General features: G+C 39.6%; 1 protein-coding gene across 10 annotated transcripts in view; it reads right to left on the bottom strand.

Annotated features, from left to right (window-relative positions):
- The window catches only part of NCOA2 (nuclear receptor coactivator 2), a 130,232-nt gene that overhangs the window by 87,917 nt on the left and 22,844 nt on the right, over positions 1–19,471 (bottom strand). The window contains exon 3 of one of the 10 annotated variants that reach the window (XM_081873977.1): positions 7,367–7,521. The exons of the other annotated variants lie outside the window; for them this stretch is intronic. The gene's annotated coding sequence lies outside the window, so the exon portion shown is untranslated. The remainder of the gene's footprint in view (positions 1–7,366; positions 7,522–19,471) is intronic. 10 annotated transcript variants of the gene reach the window in all.

The raw sequence follows: 19,471 nt of genomic DNA, 5'->3' as shown, positions 1-19,471 counted from the left end.
TCAGGAAAATCCACAAAATCTATAGGGAATTAGATAGGTTGCTGTACTCTGCACCAATAGCTATTCTAAAAACTTCTCAAATAGGAATATTACAGTAGTCAACTGAAGAGTTGTGAAGTGCAGGTGACTGACACTAAATCCATTCTCTCCAGATGAAGCCACAATTATATTATCAGAGGAACAAAATAAAATGCAGGCCTGGTTGCAGCTTATTAACAGTGCATTCAGAAGTAGTCTTGAGATGCAAAAATCTTAGAAAACCACATCAGCAATCATCAGCTGACTATCTACTTCTGAAGTTGGATTTCCCAACCATATCATTTCTGTTTTGCCTGAAACTAACACTGTCCCCAACAAGATCTTCCAGGCACTGCTTAAGAACCAAAGTTGCTGTTCCCATATATGATCTTCACTGAAAACCAGAATTCTCATTTTCATGCCACATTTAAAAACTCCACTGAGTCTTTCACAAGGCTTCAGATTGATCTTAGAAAGTAAGGAAAGAACAGAACCAGTATTATAAAATGTATGCCTGTGAATACAAGTTTCTGGAGAACCTGAAGAAGAGTGCTATTGTGCTCATGTGCTGCTTGTGGGCTCCTCTATCAACTTGCTTGGCCAGTGTGAGAAAAGGGTGCTGGACTAGATGAGCCTTTGGTCATCATCAGCATCAGCATCAGCATCATCATTTTTAATTTGTATACTGTCTTTCTATCTTACAATACTCAAGGCGGTTTAGAAGCTGAAGAAACAAAAAATGTACATCTTATAACAATCTAACGCAATACAAAAATGTGATAATAAAACATAACTTTAAAATAAGCAACCTACATCAAAAAAGTAACATTCAACAATCATTAGAATAGTATAAAATAATAATATCAGCATATAAAAGTTAAACAGAAATTCACCCTTAACAGTTACGATAAATAATTTCTAAACTATAATCAATAAAAGAATGGCAGGCCGCAGCACATAAAATAATACAATAGAAATTGAGAAGCAGATACTAGAGGTTGGAGCAAGGTAGGTGGAAGAAAGCCTTGCATCCTATATGATACAAGCCATGATTTTGAGCTCATAATCCTACAGCATGAGTTTTATACAATTAGAAAAGAACAGAGCCAACACTCACACACTACTTTAAACCACAATTAAGAAGAATGTCTGAACCCAGGCTTGTGGTTTACCTCTCTGCAAAACAGGTAATGAGCTTTAACCAATGGTTGTACTCTAGCAGCAGAACAGTCCTATACTTGTCTACTCAGAAGCAAGACCCACTGAGTTCAGTAGGACTTGTTCCCAAGTAAGTGCATACAGCAGTGGTTCTCAAAGGTGAGGCATGCCACATGGATGTGGCAAGGGAGGTTGGCAAGTGTGGCGGCAAGACTCAAGGACAATCAATATTATATTTTGGGATTGATTCGTGTTCTTATGTACCTTCATTATTTTATACTTTTGGGGGATCCCATGATCATATTATAAAGTGGCTGTGTTCTATGTTATAAATCAAGCACTGCTGGGAGTTATTTTTGTTTTGTACTGTTATTTCTTATCCATGAAAAAAATTCAGCGTTGAATGAGCAATTTTTTTATTCTGATAGTGTGGCCCAGATAAAAAAAGTTTGAGAACCAGTGGCATACAGGATGGCATCCTTCAAGGTTTCTCAGCATGAACCATTTGGCTACAGAACTACAACATTTTCAAATTTCTCCAAACACTGTACCCGCAACTTCCCAAATCAATACACACAAACCGGTTCAATGCACATATTCAAAGCAACTGCTACAGAAGGGCTACATGTGCATAGGAAGGACATTAACAACGCTTTACTACTAAATTTCACTTTCAAGGATTTCAAAGATTGATTTTCCATCTTGTGACTAATTACTCAATCCCTCAGAGAATTTCCAATTTTCATGAAATTTCTAAAAAAAAAATTTTTGGTTAACCTTCCCCTGCTTTCATTGTACTAAGCTGCATTACACATTTAAATCCTACTTCCCCTCATTTTTTATATATATATGGGGGGGTTATGTATCACTCATACTATATTCCACATTTGCATAGGTCTGTAACATGTTTCTTATGGAAAAATAACAATAAAGATCTTTAAAATTATTATGTAGAAGTTTGTCAGCGAAATCATTATCAGTAATTTCTGTTTAAGCCTCCGTCTCATCTGTTTCCCTCCACTTTTGTAGATTTTTAGTGTACAGAAGAATGCAGAATACTTTTGAGACTGTACTCATGTTCCTATGATAAGCCTTTAAGGCAACTGCCTGAAAGCTTTCAGCAGCAACTTTCTGGGACAGGTACAAACATGGCCAAAAAGCAGTGATTTGTCTCAGGAGACGTGTTTACAGGAATTAAATTAATCTTAGTACAGGTTTCAGCATGATTTTTTTCAAAAAATTTTTTTGAAAAAATCCTTTGGTGTGTGAAATGAGGCCCATTCTGAGGCTAAAACAGAACTTCCAGTAGAAATTACAACTACAGATGTAATTAGCCAACAGTCAATACATCCCCCCACTTCTGATTACAACGCAGTTGGGAGAGTGAAGGTGAAACTAGCTGACTCATAAACAGAACAGAACATATAACCAGACTAGTCAAGGTAATTAAAAATGTATGGGCATCCCTTTAAAAAAAAGAAATGCTTGCATGGGAGAAGGACAATTATTGCAATATTTTCTCTCCTATGCACTAACAGTCTAATAAATACATGAAGATAAAATGCAGAACATGTACATTACTAGTCACATTTGCCAAATATATAATTAACTTACTCAAACACTTTAGCATGGTTTGTCTTTTCAGATGGTCCCAACATTACACCAAGAAGCACCCACTAATGATAGTAACATCTAGATGCCAGACACATTTATAAAAGAAGAAGTCTTCTGGAAGAAAATGCACTTGAAATCCACAATTTGCTTAAAATTTTGGCTGTAGAATTGGTTGTGTGTTATTTTTAGCAGCTGTCCTGCACGCATACACGCTCCTACAATGGTCTATTCATGCGAACAGTGTAACAGTGGAAGAAAGTCACAGCTCAGCTTCTACAAGTACTGATTTCTGGTTTCACCTATTGCTCAAAGAAACCACCCTGGATCTTTCACAAGTGTTCTCCTACAACAGTCACATGAGCAGGTGAAAGCAAGGTTATTAACCAGCTGTAAGTAAGGCACAGTAATTTCTCAGATCTCTTGATAAAAGAGAATCAAAACAACTCCTGGACTTGCAAATCACTAGGATTAGAGAAGACTACTGATGTTTTCAAATCATAGAATCAGAGTTGGAATACAGTATACAGTAAATGTCAGTTGTCCATTCATTCAGTTCAGAATGATCTTCTGTTCAAAGGTTAGCTTGGCAAAGTGGCCAGGAAATAATTCATTCTACAGAAGTGTAGGTTTTTTGCTTGTTTGTTTGTTTGTTTGTTTGCTAAACCTCTTAATGGTCAGACAAAAATTAGAACAACCTACTTGAAAATGCATGCTGTATTACTGATGTCTCCTGAGCACATGGTGTAATCATAATAGTTTTGAAAGGGTGAGAGGCTGGTGGTATGTTAAATCATTCCAGCTGTAGGTGCTTTATATAATTCCATTTGCTAATATCAAGCCATACGTTTACAGTACTGCTCCTATCATAACCAAGCCGGGGTATGTATGTTGCTATGTTTAATATTTTACCAACTCTCAAAGCATTTTTTTTGTTAAGAGTCGGGTGGTTATGCAGAAAAATCCCACACAGTTTAAGAATACATACCTTGTGAGTTAGTAGTAGTTGTGTTTTTATGTTGTAATTCCATGTCCAATCACTGGACTGACTTTACATTCCAAGAGAGTGAACTGGGTGGAACAATGCAGTAACTACTTGTCATCCTCTCCCCTTAACATACTAGGAGCTTAAGTAGCTCCATATGTTTGCTGTTTAGTGATGTATATAGTTGAGCAGAGCAATTCAAAGAAGAAAAATAAACCCTGTCTCTCAAAGTTCTTCTCATGATCTCCCCTTTTGTACAGGTGGGTCCCTGAAGCCTTAACTGCTAATAGGAGACTAGTGGATATCAGAAATGGGCATCTGATCCATTTTCTACAATACTCCAGTGTTATGCTACATTGAGAGCATTATAGCAAATTTAAAGGGTGGATCAGATCCAGCCACCCAGTGCATGGGGCCCAAATTACACTACAGAATGGGTCCAGCTCGGACTTTGGGATCCCAGGACCTGCCCAAGGGGCTTTTGTGCTGATGCTGGGCCTGAAGCTGCATGAAGGAAATGTTGTCTAAACACAATTCAAAATTTAAAAATATTTTAAAATGGATTAACAAATATGTGTCTATGTCAGGTACAGTTTAGAACAGATCTTTGTAAAAATTACTTGCTATGCTTTCTTTAAAAACAATTGTTAACTCAGTTACATTCTCCAAACTGAAAGCTCTTTGGAATGGCAATATTGTTTCCAGGTAAATGATCCTTATGAGGTGGGGGGGAAATCCCTGCTCACTGCAGACGCGTCTTCAATGCAAGCAGCCACCAGCGAGCCAACTTCATTTGGGTATAATGAATCTTTTATTTTCTAAATCAATGATGGTCTATGTTTATGAACCAGAGGGTAAAACTAAGTGTTGTGTATAAAACACAGGACTGCGCCAAAAACCTACATACATCCTGACATTATTACACTGCACCTTTTCCCACTCCTGTCTGCAACAGCCAATGGCACAAATAAATGTCGTAAGAATCCAAATGACAAAGCGACTACAACTGTTTTAAAACAAATCATTTACTTCCACAGAATATCACAGGTGGTAGTGAACACCACTCTCACTAGTAAGTTGTGTGGATGTATTAATGATCATGAGAATGTGAGCAACTACATGCATTCTCCTTGCAGATAATTACTCAATCCACGTTAATTCCCATGATCCTGTATGTATCTGTGGCACACAGTACAGGAACCCCAAGTAATTGGTGTGCCATTCTCTACCAGACAATCTACTGACTGTGCATAAAGTTCCCAAATGGTCATGGAATACTTGCAGTGCCCCCCAAGTTCATCTATGTGCTCATCCAGACAAACATTCACAATTAAATGGGTCATGTAGAGCAGTGTTTCCCAACCTTGGGTCTCCAGCTGCTTTTGGACTACAACTCCCATCATCCCTCGCTAGCAGTACCAGTGGTCAGGGATGGTGGGAAATGTAGTCCAAAAACAGCTAGAGACCAAAGGTTGGGGAACACTGATGTAGAGCACTGCCACAAAACTACTGATGTCAGGGTCAGCATGCCTCTGAATATCAGTTGTTGGAAATCCCAGTTAGAGAGAGTGCTGTTCACATTATATCTGAATGAATTCTAAGAGTCGTTTGTACCACAATGGATTGATAAAATAATATTAGTATTGTTTTCGAACAGCTCCTTAAAGACCTCCCCAGAATGTATTCTAAAGGAAAAAACTGAACTGTTGAAGTACACAACCTGGAGAAGAGTACTAATGCACACATTGTATATCTCAGCACTACCATATTGCATGCTGATCCAAGTAAAATTTACAAATTAAAAGAAACTTTATTACTGCAAAAAATAATAATATAAAAATAGAACACGTTGCACAGGAAAGGAATGCATATGGATTCAAACATTTAGGAATGCTCATACTATGTAAATACACAAGACCCATGCTGCAAGAGGAGGCTGAAAAGTCAGCTTTCAGATCTTCCTGAGTTTTTTGTCTCTTTGCTTTTGTAGAGTTCATGGTACCTATATGTTCATCTTCACAACCTTCAAATGTAAGCCAGCAAAACCCCACAAAGTAAAAATGCTGTCAACACTCTCTATGCATTTGATGGGCTCAGTGCAATCTCCATGTGATAGAAAAGAGCTAAAGAAATGGCTAGAGAGTTCCTAATTCAGGTCAAATAGTAATTAGCATGGTTTGTTCAGATATTAATAATGTAATATATAATAGCCAGTGATTAAGTCACATGATATTGTTCACTACTTTCTAAAGTAGGGCAAGTACTCTACACCAGTATTGCAAGGGGGGGGGCATCATGGCAATTGACAACCTCAGAATTTGGCAGCATAGTTTAACCATTAGCACTAGCCAGTGTCTCAACACTTATTCTCTGCTCCATCTTTAAAGGGACAAAGAAATGATCACATAGAATTCTCTAGTATATGCATTTATATTGCTTATTATCACAAGAATAGAGAGGGGGCCACCAATACACCCCAGGATTATGTACTCAATCATGCAGACTGTGTTGTATTTATGTTAACGAAAGTAAAATCAGAATATCATTTTCACTTGTTAGGTCTACTGGGACCAGAGGCAGGCTGGGTGTCAAAACCTGTCCTGTAGTAATTCCGATACCAACAGCCTTGGGTAGGCGGACTATGTAGCAATAGCTTGCAATCTGTTAGCAGCGGCACCTTAGCATGAAGCCTATTTTTTCAGAGAACTACAAAGGGAATTGTACAATCAACCACTAGAAAAAAACCCTGATGCCTACGTCAACACCAAGTTGAAGTTGAAGAAGCCATTGATTTATATTATCTCAAATTAACTTTTGCATTTTTAGAGGTTACTAGATTAAAGGACAACGTGTGGGTAATCATGCTAGAAGCATTTTCAGTTTTGTTTTAAACCACAAAGTATAGCATTGAACAAGTTCATGTTTTATTGCCCCATTCAAGATGTAGAGTGTATGGAACTTGCAATCAGCAACATGATAGAGCACAAATGGTATTTTTGCCACTAGGGAAAGGTTAAACAAAACACTTCTCAAAGGAAAAACAGTTGACAGGAAATGTGATCTGCATATCCACATACCCAACAGTACTAAAAAAAACTGAACAGCTAACAAGAATTGCCTTGCAGCTTGACAGGAAAACTCACTGGTCAGGAAGCACTGAAAGTATTAATAAGAGAGCAAACTGCATATCTTGTGATGTCACGTTTCACATCAAAAAGCTGATGCTTGACCCAGATAAACATTTACTATAAATATTTCATTTTCAATAGTGAAGCTATTTTTGCTTACTTCAAACCACAACTGAATTTAAAAACAATTCCACAATGACACTTTTCACAATAACTTCATGATTCCATTATATTCCTGAAACAACCCAGTACTCCTCACTTTGCTCTCTATACTTTCACATAAATTTTGAAGCAAGAGAACTTGTGCACCAGTTTTGTTTGCCTAAGAACAGAAAAACATTTCAGGAGACCAGACTTTGTATAAGCAAAAAAGCAGTCGTCATTTTCCTGACCTAGTTCAAACTTAGATCCAACTCTGAAGATATTTACTATAGAACAAAAAGGTAACAAACAGGTTTAAACTCACCTCTGGGAATAAATTGTGTGCCACTTGTTTTAGTTTTTGGAGGAAAAAGCATGAATATTAAACCACTACACTTACAAAAGAAAAAGAAAAATGTTCAAGTCAAAAGCAAACACAGATCTGCATGACCTCTCTCTCTTTTCCCAGGGTTAGGAAATCTATGAAAAAAGAAGAGAAATGAAGCTGTAGTGCAAGGCACATTGGCCTGGAAAATTGCTCATCACTTTCAGTTCCAGAACATGGTTGTGCAGAATCAAAACTAGGCACAATCAAAATCTTAAAACCTTTTATTTACACAATCAAGGAGGAAAACAAGACAAATGATTTAAGAATTAAAGAAAACAGTGTTAAGCAGTCAACTGGGGAGGGGTGGGAGCCACGATGTAAAAAGATGCTTCGATCAAGCTAATGAATAATTCAAATAGGTGGAATTTGCTCAGTTGATAACGCTGTACTGATATTTGAATAGCCAGCTCCCCTCGGAGTCCAAGTTGTAACAGAATTCAGGCCAAATTATTACTAAGAACTGGGACACTGTGGGAGGGGATACAACTCTAAGGAGAAATGCAAGTTGAAGAAAAAGACTAAGGGAGTCCTTCTCTGGAACCAGAGAATGCTGTCCAACAAGATTGAGTATAACAACATTTCTCTCACCCCACCCAAAGCAGCAAACAGCAACAATTATAGGCTAGAGCCACTACCCTGAAACTAGGACGCAAGGCCATTTTGCAATTAGACAACAGGGATGCAACATAAATAAATCCTAGTAAAATTTGAACCATATTCACAATCCGTATCACCTGAGCATGAATATAAATGAAAATAAAATGGAAGGGAAAAGTTCAAGATACAGTGAATTCTATTTCCCTCTTGTCTGATTATTACATTTTCAGAATAGACATACATACAGAAAATACTCCATTCTTTCTTTCTTGGTACACTGGGCAGGAATTAACATATAGATTCCTGTTAGAAACTATTCTTACACTAAAAATGTCCCAGCTAAAGGAATAAAGAGAAGCTGGGTTATGAAATGTGGACACAGGTAGCTGTGTATGTGTGTGTACATCTACATGCAGAGATCTACTGCTGATGTACAAGCTACATTCATTTAAATTAACTGTTAATTAAGTAAATGCTGGCTATTATTAATGTATTTATTTATTTTTTAGAAACTGCCATTTATCCAAATATCCCAGGGAAGTGTACAACATTAAGAACATAATTTTCGCAGCATAATAATAAAAACAAAATACACAGCATAATAAAATGATTATAACAGTCTCACTCCGCCCCCACCCCCCAATTTAACAGGCTATATGTAATGTAATGGCAGAAGGCTTGGGTAAAGAGGAATGCTTTCACCTGGCACCTATATGTAATGATGGTGCCAGGCAAGCTTCTCTCTTTTTATATATGATATTTTTATTAAATTACTAGGCAAGCTTCTCTGGTGAGAGCATTCCACAGACAGGGAGCCACAACAGAAAGGGCCTGTTCTTGTATTGTCACCCCAGGATCCTCCTCAGGGAGAGGAAACATCTGAAGGCAGCCCTGTTTAGGGAAGTTTTTAATGTCTGGTGCTTTGTTGTGTTTTTAATATTCTGTTGGGAGCTGCTGAGGAAACCCAGTCAGATGGGTGGCATACAAATTTATGTTATTAATTATTATTAATAATTATTATCATTGACATGGAGAAGGGCCTTAGATGACAAGCACAGGTTCCAGGTCAGTTCGTATGGCAGGGGCAGTTCTTAAGGTATCTTAATGTCCTGATTAGTGTAAGCCTTTATAGATCAGCACCAGCACTTTGAACTGGGCCCATAAATTAATTGGCAGCCTGTGTAGTCGGGCCAGGATCGGTGTTATATGCTCAAACAATCATGCTCTGGTGAGCAACTTGGCCATCAAATTTTGCACCAGCTGAAGTTCCCGAACGGTCTTCAGAGGCAGCTCCATGCATAACATTTTGCAGTAATCCAACTTAGAGGTTACCAGAGCATGGGCCACAGAGGTCTGGCTATCCCTGTCCAGATTGGAAGCTCCTGCAGCCAATCGGAAGCCATGGAAGCCCTGTCGGACTTTCGGGTTCCAAAGAACAAACTGGAACACTCACTTCTAACTAACTTTGATGTTGTATCCCTAGTTGAAAAGTTGCTATCTTCATTGATTTAGTAAATGGGGAACATGTAGCTCTTGAGGTGTTGATGGATGCCCTGCTGCAGAAGCTCCTGCAAGCATGGCTAATGGTGAGGGATTATTTTAGCTGGAGCTAAACAGCATCCAGAAGGCCAAGGGTTCGCCATTACTGAAATATACCACCAATTCAATAGGCACCACAACATAAATATAGTGGTACCTCGGGTTAAGTACTTAATTCGTTCCGGAGGTCCGTTCTTAACCTGAAACTGTTCTTAACCTGAGGCACCACTTTAGCTAATGGGGCCTCCTGCTGCCACTGCACCGCCAGAGCACGATTTCTGTTCTCATCCTGAAGCAAAGTTCTTAACCCGAGGTACTATTACTGGGTTAGCAGTGTTTATAACCTGAAGCGTATGTAACCTGAAGTGTATGTAACCAGAGGTACCACTGCATAAATTGTGAGGTAGACACTGATTGAAAACCACTATATGCTGTTGTTAAAATTTGTATACCACCCTTCACCCAAAGATCATAGGGTGGTTCACAACATAAAAATACAAAATGAGAACACAACACATTCTGAAACACTGGCCAAAAACCACAAGATTTTCCCTGGGGGACAGGTAAGTATACCCTGGAGGGATAAATTATACCTTAATGCAAAAGTTTTAGAGTAAGCCACCATCAAGCTACCTCATGTGAGTATTCTAATTTCCATTAAGTCAGCTGTCTGAAGAAAGGACTATATGACAGGAGTTGCCTTGTCCTCCCAGTCTGGACTTTGTCATCTGCTTTGGTCGTGGATCTGATGTGTTGAGTGGGGTATGGGCTACTTCAGGGGACAGACTGCTCTTTGTCAAGGGCAAGACACCCAGAACCACCAAAGACAATGTATGGAACTGTAATAAATGAAACTTTAAGAAATTGTGCTTGAGTTTGCTTTTCTCTCCTCTCTCCCATCTTTTTTTCCTAGTATGTCCTATCTTTTTAGATTGCAAGTCGGAGAGCAGGGACAGTCTTAGGGCTGATTTTCTGTAAGCTACTCTGACAGCATTTTTACCCAAAGGGCAGGAGGTATAAATGCTGCAAATAAGTAAACACATTAAACTGCTCAAAAAAAACAAAAAAAAAAAATTCATCATAGTGAGCCAGAAAGCTATGAACACTCTTATCCTTTCTGACTCAGACAGAGACAATTAATGAATCTTTTCACATCACTAAGTATGTATAAATTGGATTTTAACCAATTTCAATAGTCACTGAGCCTTGCTTTGGGAGAAATGCCACCCTCAGGCTAAAGCTTGACTATCAGATTCCTCAGAGGTATATGAGGCAGCTGTCACAAAAGAGTATTTTGCCCAAGTTGTAACCAAAACAGGAGCACTCAATTTCTGCTTAGATAGCATTGCTTTAGCTCAGAGAAATGGAGGAAACCCAAACACAGAGGGGTATTCTTGGGCTGATTTTTTATTTTTATTTTTTTGAGTGTGCAGTTATCTGCCAAAGCAGCCTCATGAGTAGGCAAAAGGCATTCTGTGCAGCGCCATAATCCTGGATGACCTCCCTCATATTTGGCAGTAAGCCACAGCCATATAGCCAGCACAATCATGTCTCACCACACTACAGGCAAGAATTGCTGAGAATAGTAGGTATGATAGGGAGTTATTTTATGCTCAGTTTACGTACATAAATTCAGCCACAAAACACACTAAACACATGCCGATTGCAGCTAAAACGGCTGAATGTAATAAGTACATACCAATAATAATTTCCTATCCTAAAAAAGCAGTGGTGTCAAAAGCCCACTCAGCCATAAACCTAACAGGAGGACCTTGGGATGAGAACTCTGTGCCTAACCTACCTGTTCTGAAAATGAAGTGGAACGCCATTGTATGCTGCCTTAAGCTCTGCCCAAATAAGACAAAATGCAAAAGAAGGCTGCAATCTTGACTTCACTTACTGGGGAGTAAGTCACATTGAATTCAGTGGGATTTACTTTTCAGCAGACATGGTTAGGGTTGCAGCAACTGCTTGAATATAGTTGAGCCTCGCAAGACGAAAAGAATCCGTTCCGTGAGTCTCTTCGTCTAGCGGTTTTTTTGTCTTGCGAAGCAAGCCCATTGACGGCTTAGCGGATTAGCGCTATTAGCGGCTTTTAGCGGCTTAGCGGATAAGCTGATAAGCGGCTTAGAAAAAGGGGGGGAGGGGAAAAAACCCGCAGGAACTTGCAAGACATTTTCGTCTTGCGAGGCAAGCCCATAGGAAATTCGTTTTGCGAAGCACCTCCAAAATGGAAAACTCTTTCGTCTAGCGAGTTTTCCGTCTTGCGAGGCATTCGTCTTGCGGGGCTGTACTTCACAATACAATTTCCACAAATGAAGTTTAAAACATACGAAGTTTCCCTCAGCGAAAGCAACTAACAAGCAGACTCAGTTACTGAACTCATGATTCAAATTTCAGCCAACCAGGTTCATCATGTGAAAAACTGATGGTCATCGGAATCCATCCTAGTTTGTACAAACAGAAATACAAGACAAGAAATAACTACAACAAAACAACAACATTGGGTCTATGTGAGCAACTACTGACTTCTAACACTAAAGAACCTGTGCAGGACGTACAGTTTAATGTATCACTCCCAGTAAGGTTAGCAGGACATCTCCTCATTTTCAGAGCAATTTATATTTCTTTGTATTTAAAATTAGCAGCTAACTTAAAAGATAAAATGAGTAGAGAAAAAGGACTTTGCCAGCTGCTTGCTTCTATATATGGTGAAAGGGCATCTTCAAGCAACTGAGTCAGCTCATGAGTATCATTACTTACATAAACCCAGACAAGGAAAAGTATGGGCAATCCTAGAAATTTTGTGCCTAATCATTCTTTAAAAAAGTTAAAATTAAAATTGGGCTGAATTTTAAGAAGCCCCATGTTCTCTTTCGAACAATCCAACTTTAATTTTAATTTTTTTTAAAAAAAGAGCATTCACTTGTTTTTTCTGCTAAGCAAGTCTTCAAAGTCCTGGGAATGTAATTCATTTTAGAGAGTATCCCCAAAACATACAACAAAAATGCAGTGCTAGTCGCTTATCAGTAACTTTAGAAGATACTGTTTCCAGTGAGCATCATTTGCATTAGTGGGAAGGTCCGAAAGGGTAAACATGACAATGAAGACTGCCACAAGTTCCCACTCATTCTGTTTCGTGAATATCCTTATAAAGAAAACAAAAGAAGGCACGTACAGAAGACTTTGGCAGTACGCATGACTCTTTATAAACCCATAGTACAGCTTTATTTCTTGGCTATAATTTGATACTACATTCCATGTATCAAGGAAATGGGTCCCCTGCTGGTGTAGGAGGAGCACCTCTCTACTGATGGCAGAGGCAATCTATTTGCAGAAGCCAAGGGCTGCAAACTCAGATGGTAGTGCTGATAACACCAAGGTTGCAGGTTCGATCCCGATTTGGGTCAGCTGCACATTCCTATGTTGCAGGTGGTTGGACTAGATGATGCTCAGGGTCACTTCCAATTCTACAATTTTATTACTCCAGGGAATGTTGGCACTACAGGAGCAACACACAGGTGTAAGCCTCAAGAATTAAACAGTAAGCAGATGTGTGTGGAGACATACAGAACCACCAAATATTTTGTTTTAGAATTTTGTTGCACATCTCTTGCATTTGAGTGGAAGTGTGATTCACAAATGCTTGTAATTAATAATAAAATTAACCAATCAATCTAATCCTGACAGGGGTTTCCCATGGTCTCAAGTCATAGTCATCCCCAGCACTATTATCAGTGAGCCTTTTGCCTAAAAACTCCAGGGGCTATATATGGAACATTTGCATGCTGTTTTATCCAGCATATGTAGATTACAAATTAGAGGTCTGAACTACTTGTGCAAGCTTTGTGCAAATGCGCTGTCAAACCATCTTATGACAGCCAACTTACACATCCTGGCTACCAGTTACATGGCTAGCCAACTACAGAACTGCGGGGGGGGGGGGGGCTTGCCTTTTCTTTCTTGATCTAAACTAGTCCACACTCATTCCTACTTCTGCCTCCTTTCATGTTGTACTCTTGACTTCACACACACCTGTTCAGACTTCTTGATTAGAATTGTCATTTTGCAATTCCCATTCTGCTCCTCCACAACCCAGAGTATTGGTTGGTTTGAGCAATGCACCCTGCACTGGCTGTATGATGGTAGTAGATAAGGCATTATGATAAATAGGATGTCTGTGCATGTCTCCAATATCCCCCCCCCCCGGCCGCCTGTATTTCTGCTTAGTCGAGGAACACAATTGTGGATCAGAACATCACAGCACAGTCCCCACATTCTGTCAAATTCCAATATGATGGAGGCACAAACAGGCCTTCCTGCAAAGGCCTGGTATATTGCTTGCAGACTCACTGTTAATGCAAGGGGAGTGGAGAGAATAGGGCAACTATGCCCTATAATTAATCCTCCATACACAGATGCTACACCTGTGGAAGACTGGAGCAAGCATCTGTTATTTTAAAAATACTTAGTGGAAAGTGGGACTTTCTTATGATGGTTGCAGGCCTTCCCCAGGAGCCTCTTTCAAAACATGTTATTCCAACACCTTGGTCATTGATGCATGGTCCTCCATAGTGGGAGTCAATGATGTCCCCCATAGTGTTTAACATCTACATGGTACTTCTGGGCGAGATCATCCAGGGATTTGGAGTATCTTGTCATTATACAAGCAGCTCATTTCTTCTTTTTATCCAATACCAAGGAAGCTGTTGATGTTTTCAATCAGTTCCTAGAGACAGGAATGAGCTTGATGATGACAGCTAATAAACTGAAGCTTAATTAAAAGAAATTGGGGAAGGGGAAATGTGTGTGCGTCTTATGGAACGAATGCAGGCGGGGAAAGCCCCCAAAAGTTCCGCATGGCCGAAAATGTGTGTGCGTCTTATGGAACGAATGCAGGCGGGGAAAGCCCCCAAAAGTTCCGCATGGCCGAAGAGGGAGAAGGGACTGACTGGCCGCGTCAGTCCCTTCTCCCTCCTCATAGAAAACCATGCAAAAGCCACGCACCCTTTAAAGAGTGTGAGGCTCTTGCTGGCTTTTGTGGGAGTTGGGGGAAGGGACAGAGGGCAGCCCCTCAGTCCCTTCCCCCACCTCCTGGAAAAGCCCCCAAGAGCTGCACTCCCTTTCACTAGCCATGTGGAGCATGTGTGCGGTTCTTGGGGGCTTTTCCCCCGAGGAGGGAGAAGGGCAACCCGGCAGTGATGGGCTGCCCTTCTCCCTCCTGGGGAAAAGCCTGCAAGAACCGCACACATGCTCCACATGGCTAGTGAAAGGGACCGCTGAGCAGAGCCTGGGATGCATACATGCTCTGCTCAGCACTCCCATTAAAAATATTTTTTCCCCTTGCATTCCCCTTCTAAAAACTATGTGCGTCTAATGGTCACGTTCGTCTTATGGAGCGAAAAATGTGGTACGTTGGATTGTATACCTTGCAGTATGGTTATTCAATTGGTGGCCAGGAGTGCTTTTGCCCAGTTTAGGATAGTGAAGCAGTTAATCTCCTAAGGAGGTAAGATGTAGTTAAAGAGCACAAGTCTTCGGTTGATCCAGAATGCAATAGCAAGGATATTAGTAGGTTCTCACTCATGGGCAATATGACACCTATTCTATCTTGGCACGGGTTGCCAATCTGTCTCCAGGCACAATTTAGTGTTTACGATTACCTTTAAAATCCTAAATAGCTGGCATCCAAGATCACCACATCCTGTAACAACTTGCTCACTCATGAAGATTAAGTGAAGAGGCCCTTTCTGTGTCCCATTGATGGTGGAAGCATAGTAGCTTGGAACAAGAGAAGGCCTTCTGAGTGGATTCCTCAGTATTATGGAACACTGCACCCCATGAAGCATAGTTGGCTTACTCTTTGGATGTTTTCCACCAGTTAGTGAAGACTTTGTAAATTATTCTGGCAAGCTTTTAGCCTATCACAAAGCTAATGTTTTACCTTGGCTTACTACTCATAGTTTGCTAGGAAGAAGGGAACCACAAGGCCAGGTTCAGAAGCATGGCAAGCCACGCTCTGGCATGTTTCATGCAACGTACAGCTACAGCAGGAGCAGAAAATGGATGCCTTTAAGCAGCATGAACCAAAGTGGAAACATTTAAGCAGCATGAACCAGCACACTGCTTGTTCACAAACCACTGTTTCTTCTAAACTAGAGTTCAATCTGACAAACAAAATTGACTACTGAGTGCCCAACAACTACTGACTGCTTGTCCTAATGGTGTTGCAGGAGGGGGGAGAATTGCAACAAACTGGAGGATGGAAACATGTGGACACTAAAAATGATTATATTTTCACATGCACTTTGCTTCTGATGAGTGTGCATTTTACAGTTTCATAACAGCTGAATGAGAATTATATAGAGGAAGTAGAAACAGAAACATCTGACTTTCTTGCAAACTATATACGACCTTTGCTAAAAGCTAAACAAACTATGAAACTGCTTTGACTAGAGTGTAAAATGAATCTTCTAATTGGCTTAGGAAGCTAATTAGTAAGAGAAGCTTTAGCTCTTAAAAACTAATGTAAACTCTCAGAGCTTTTCAAGAGCTGTAAAGGGTTTCACTAATGATTAATAAGAGCAAACGAAATAATTCCAGTTTTGAGAGCTACAAGCAATGTAGTTCAAAGGTCATTAATTGAACCTACATTGGGAAAGCGGGAAAGTTTATTAAACAATTACCACTGTACAAGGGCCACAATAAAACCTCACAGGAATTACATGTATATGCAGTTAGCAAAAAATATTGGGTGATATCTACCATTAAGGCATATTCAGAAAAGACAAAATGAACATCAGTGGACTCAAGTATCTTAAGTCCACTGATTTCAATAAATTCACTCTGAATATTACTAATGATGGACATTACCTACATTACCTTTTTCTTCTATTTGGGGACAGAATTAAATCTTGCAACTAAATTGGATGCGTATCTGGAAAATTATCTTGAAAACAACAGGTAGGGAAAATTGTGTTTCTGAATGCAGAACTTTCAAAGTGTGTACCACTTCAGAGCATACTGTCCATGGTTAGTCAGAAACAAGTCCAACTGTATTCAGTGAGGCTTACTGTCAGGTAATTGCGAAGGAGGCTGAAACTGTAACCATTACTTTTCTTGGCAATCAAAATAATTTTAAAATTAGCTAGATTTAAATCAATCCATCATATATATATATATATATATATATATATATATATTCCACAAAGATTACAGCTGATTGATATTCTCACCGGCAAAACCTGCAAGTGAGAATCTGCAACACATACCGAAACAAGATTAAGCAGACAGCAGCAAAGCAAGCCATTTTTGCAAAAGAACTTGCTAAATGTTGCCTGCATAGGAATCAAGATGAGTGTGCACCTCCATTTTTAGCTTATCTCAATTCACAGTACAGCGACAGGCTGCCTGTGAGTGCTTTGGAGCCGCCTTAGAGCAGGCTTTGGCCTGTCGCTGTACTGTGCACTGGAAACTTGTCTTTCAACTTCATACTCAAATAAAGATCACAGGGACATCACAAGCTCTACTGCGTCTGCACTACCTCCACTCATTCCAAATATGACTAACATCAGAATACCCACACATGCCCCCACTGAAAATGAACACACAGTAATAATGTACGATGAGGCTGCATCAAAATTCATCAACTGCAAGGAAATGAAGTAAAGAGCAGAAGCCTATATAATGGTTTCAATTGGCTAAATTCAGGTATACAATGAAGGAACAGAACTTGCTAATTCAGTGTTTACAGTGTTAAACTGATACCCCAACAAGTTCATTCATGCAATTTTTAGGAGCTCCATCTATAAACATCAAATTTAACACAAAAATTTCTGCATGCATGAATAAATTCCCTTTACTTCAGAAAGACCAGTGAGTGGGAGTGGGATCAGAACTAATAAATATGGGATTAGTAATATTTGAAGTTTCCTTTTTTCCTATTTGGACATGATCTTTCAAACATGGGCAGAGTGACCATAGGCAAAGGAATCTCCAGACTTTAGGGATAGCCAATATAATGCCATCCATGTAATGTTGGGAGTTCAACCCACATTAGCCCCAGCCAGCATGGCAAATGGTTAGGGATCAAAGTAGAGTCCAACAAATTGTGGAGGGCACCACGTTGGCTATCCTTGCCACAGGGCTTAGCAACCCCATTTCTCCCCTTCTCCAATATGTGCCTGTGTGCAGGCAGCATAGCAGAGTAGCTTAGGGAATTAGAGGTCTATGTATTGTGGGGTTATGAGACGGGGATACCTGTTCCATATTAACTGCATGTTGTGTTACTCACATGCACGCTGGAAGCAGAGGGGCAGGGCAGAATCAGGGCTCTGTTAAGGATTATGGCGATCCCTCCAAGGTAGAGCATTGTACCTGTCCTGGGACACATTGTATTCTCACAATCCTACCCTGATAGAGACTTGAGATAAAATAAGAGAAACTATGTTCAGGATGCTTACCTAACTCCCTTGTTGTTTAGAATACACATCAAGGCGTGCATCTCCTGAAGTTCTTTATATGTAATACCTGGAAATGGGGCGATTAAAAAAAAACACACACACACACACCACCCACTGACTAACGATCAGGAAAAATGCTTTATTTCTTTATGGGGAGAAACCAATTTAGCTCAAACTCCATGATTAATTTTCTACTGCTTAAGGAAACAGTGTTTAACACACAGAGCACTCATACATTTAAACTTAACAGGTGTTAAGTTGTGTTAAGCTAAACCAGGCCAACCGCTTTAGCAAACGATGTAACATCTTATGGAAGCTAGTTTCTTGAACAGTCAGACCTACCACTGTTGTTGCAGCTGGTAATTAAATTACTGCACCTGACAGCATTGACAGGCCTACAGTCAATGCTTGACACCTCTAATGTAGTGTACAAGACCAGGAATAGCAAAACTGGTTTCAGAAATTCTAACAGGGCTTGAAGTCTGAGGCACAACTAGGAAGATTGATGAAGTATGACTGGCTGTTAAAACAGTACTATCTTTAAAAAAGCAGTTTTAAAATCAAGTGTAAATGTAATATATTGTACAGTACATCAATGAAATATATTGTGCAAAGGAACTGGCAAAAATGAATATACTAGCACTGGTTACTTTACTTTACTTACTTACTTTATCAAACCTTTATTAGGCATTATGGAAATAAAACCTTAAAAGAGAAAATAACATATAAAAGCCTTGAAAAATATATAAAAGGCAGCAGTTTGCTAAATGCATATATATATATACATATAGAGTCAGTGGTTTTCCTTGTTAACCTGCTCCTTGGAGGACTGCTACCAAAAACTCGGCTACCCCCGCCGTTACCCTTTGGTCAACGTCGGATAGGTAGAATCCCACACATTCACCTTGCTGCGGTTCCAGACCACCCAAAAGAGGGGACAGCACGCGTTGACGGAGCGTACTGTACAATGGGCAATGAAGGAGAATATGCTCTACAGTGTCCGGGACATTCATAGAGCATCTGCAGAGTCTCTTGTTTCTAGGAATGTTTTGATATCTTCCCCTGACAAATGCTGAGGGAAAAACATTCAAACGGGCCAGCATAAAAGCCCTACGTTGGGCTGGGATTATTAGTTTAGTGACGTAATTGGCTCTGCTATCTAAGATATTTAATTCATAGAATATGGGGGAGCAAATTTTGTTTACAGCTGCCATAATATTTTGTCTCTCGACATCCTTTAGTCTAGTTAGGATATTATGGGAAATATATTGCTCATTAGCACTGGTTAAATATAGTAGTTGTGTAGGCAAAGATGCCTCTTTTTCCTTTTCATTGCCAGTTGCATCTTTTTACAGAACACTCGTTGTGGTTCATATTAATCTTAAATACAGAAGCAGATAAAATAGTCATCCACAGAAATCCTACTTATGGATTGTCAAACACA

Source organism: Podarcis erhardii (assembly GCF_964252035.2).
Source record: "Podarcis erhardii genome assembly, chromosome: 8".
NCBI lineage: Eukaryota > Metazoa > Chordata > Lepidosauria > Squamata > Lacertidae > Podarcis > Podarcis erhardii.
Note: the sequence above shows the minus strand (reverse complement) of the source record. Positions and strands in the feature narration are given on the sequence as shown.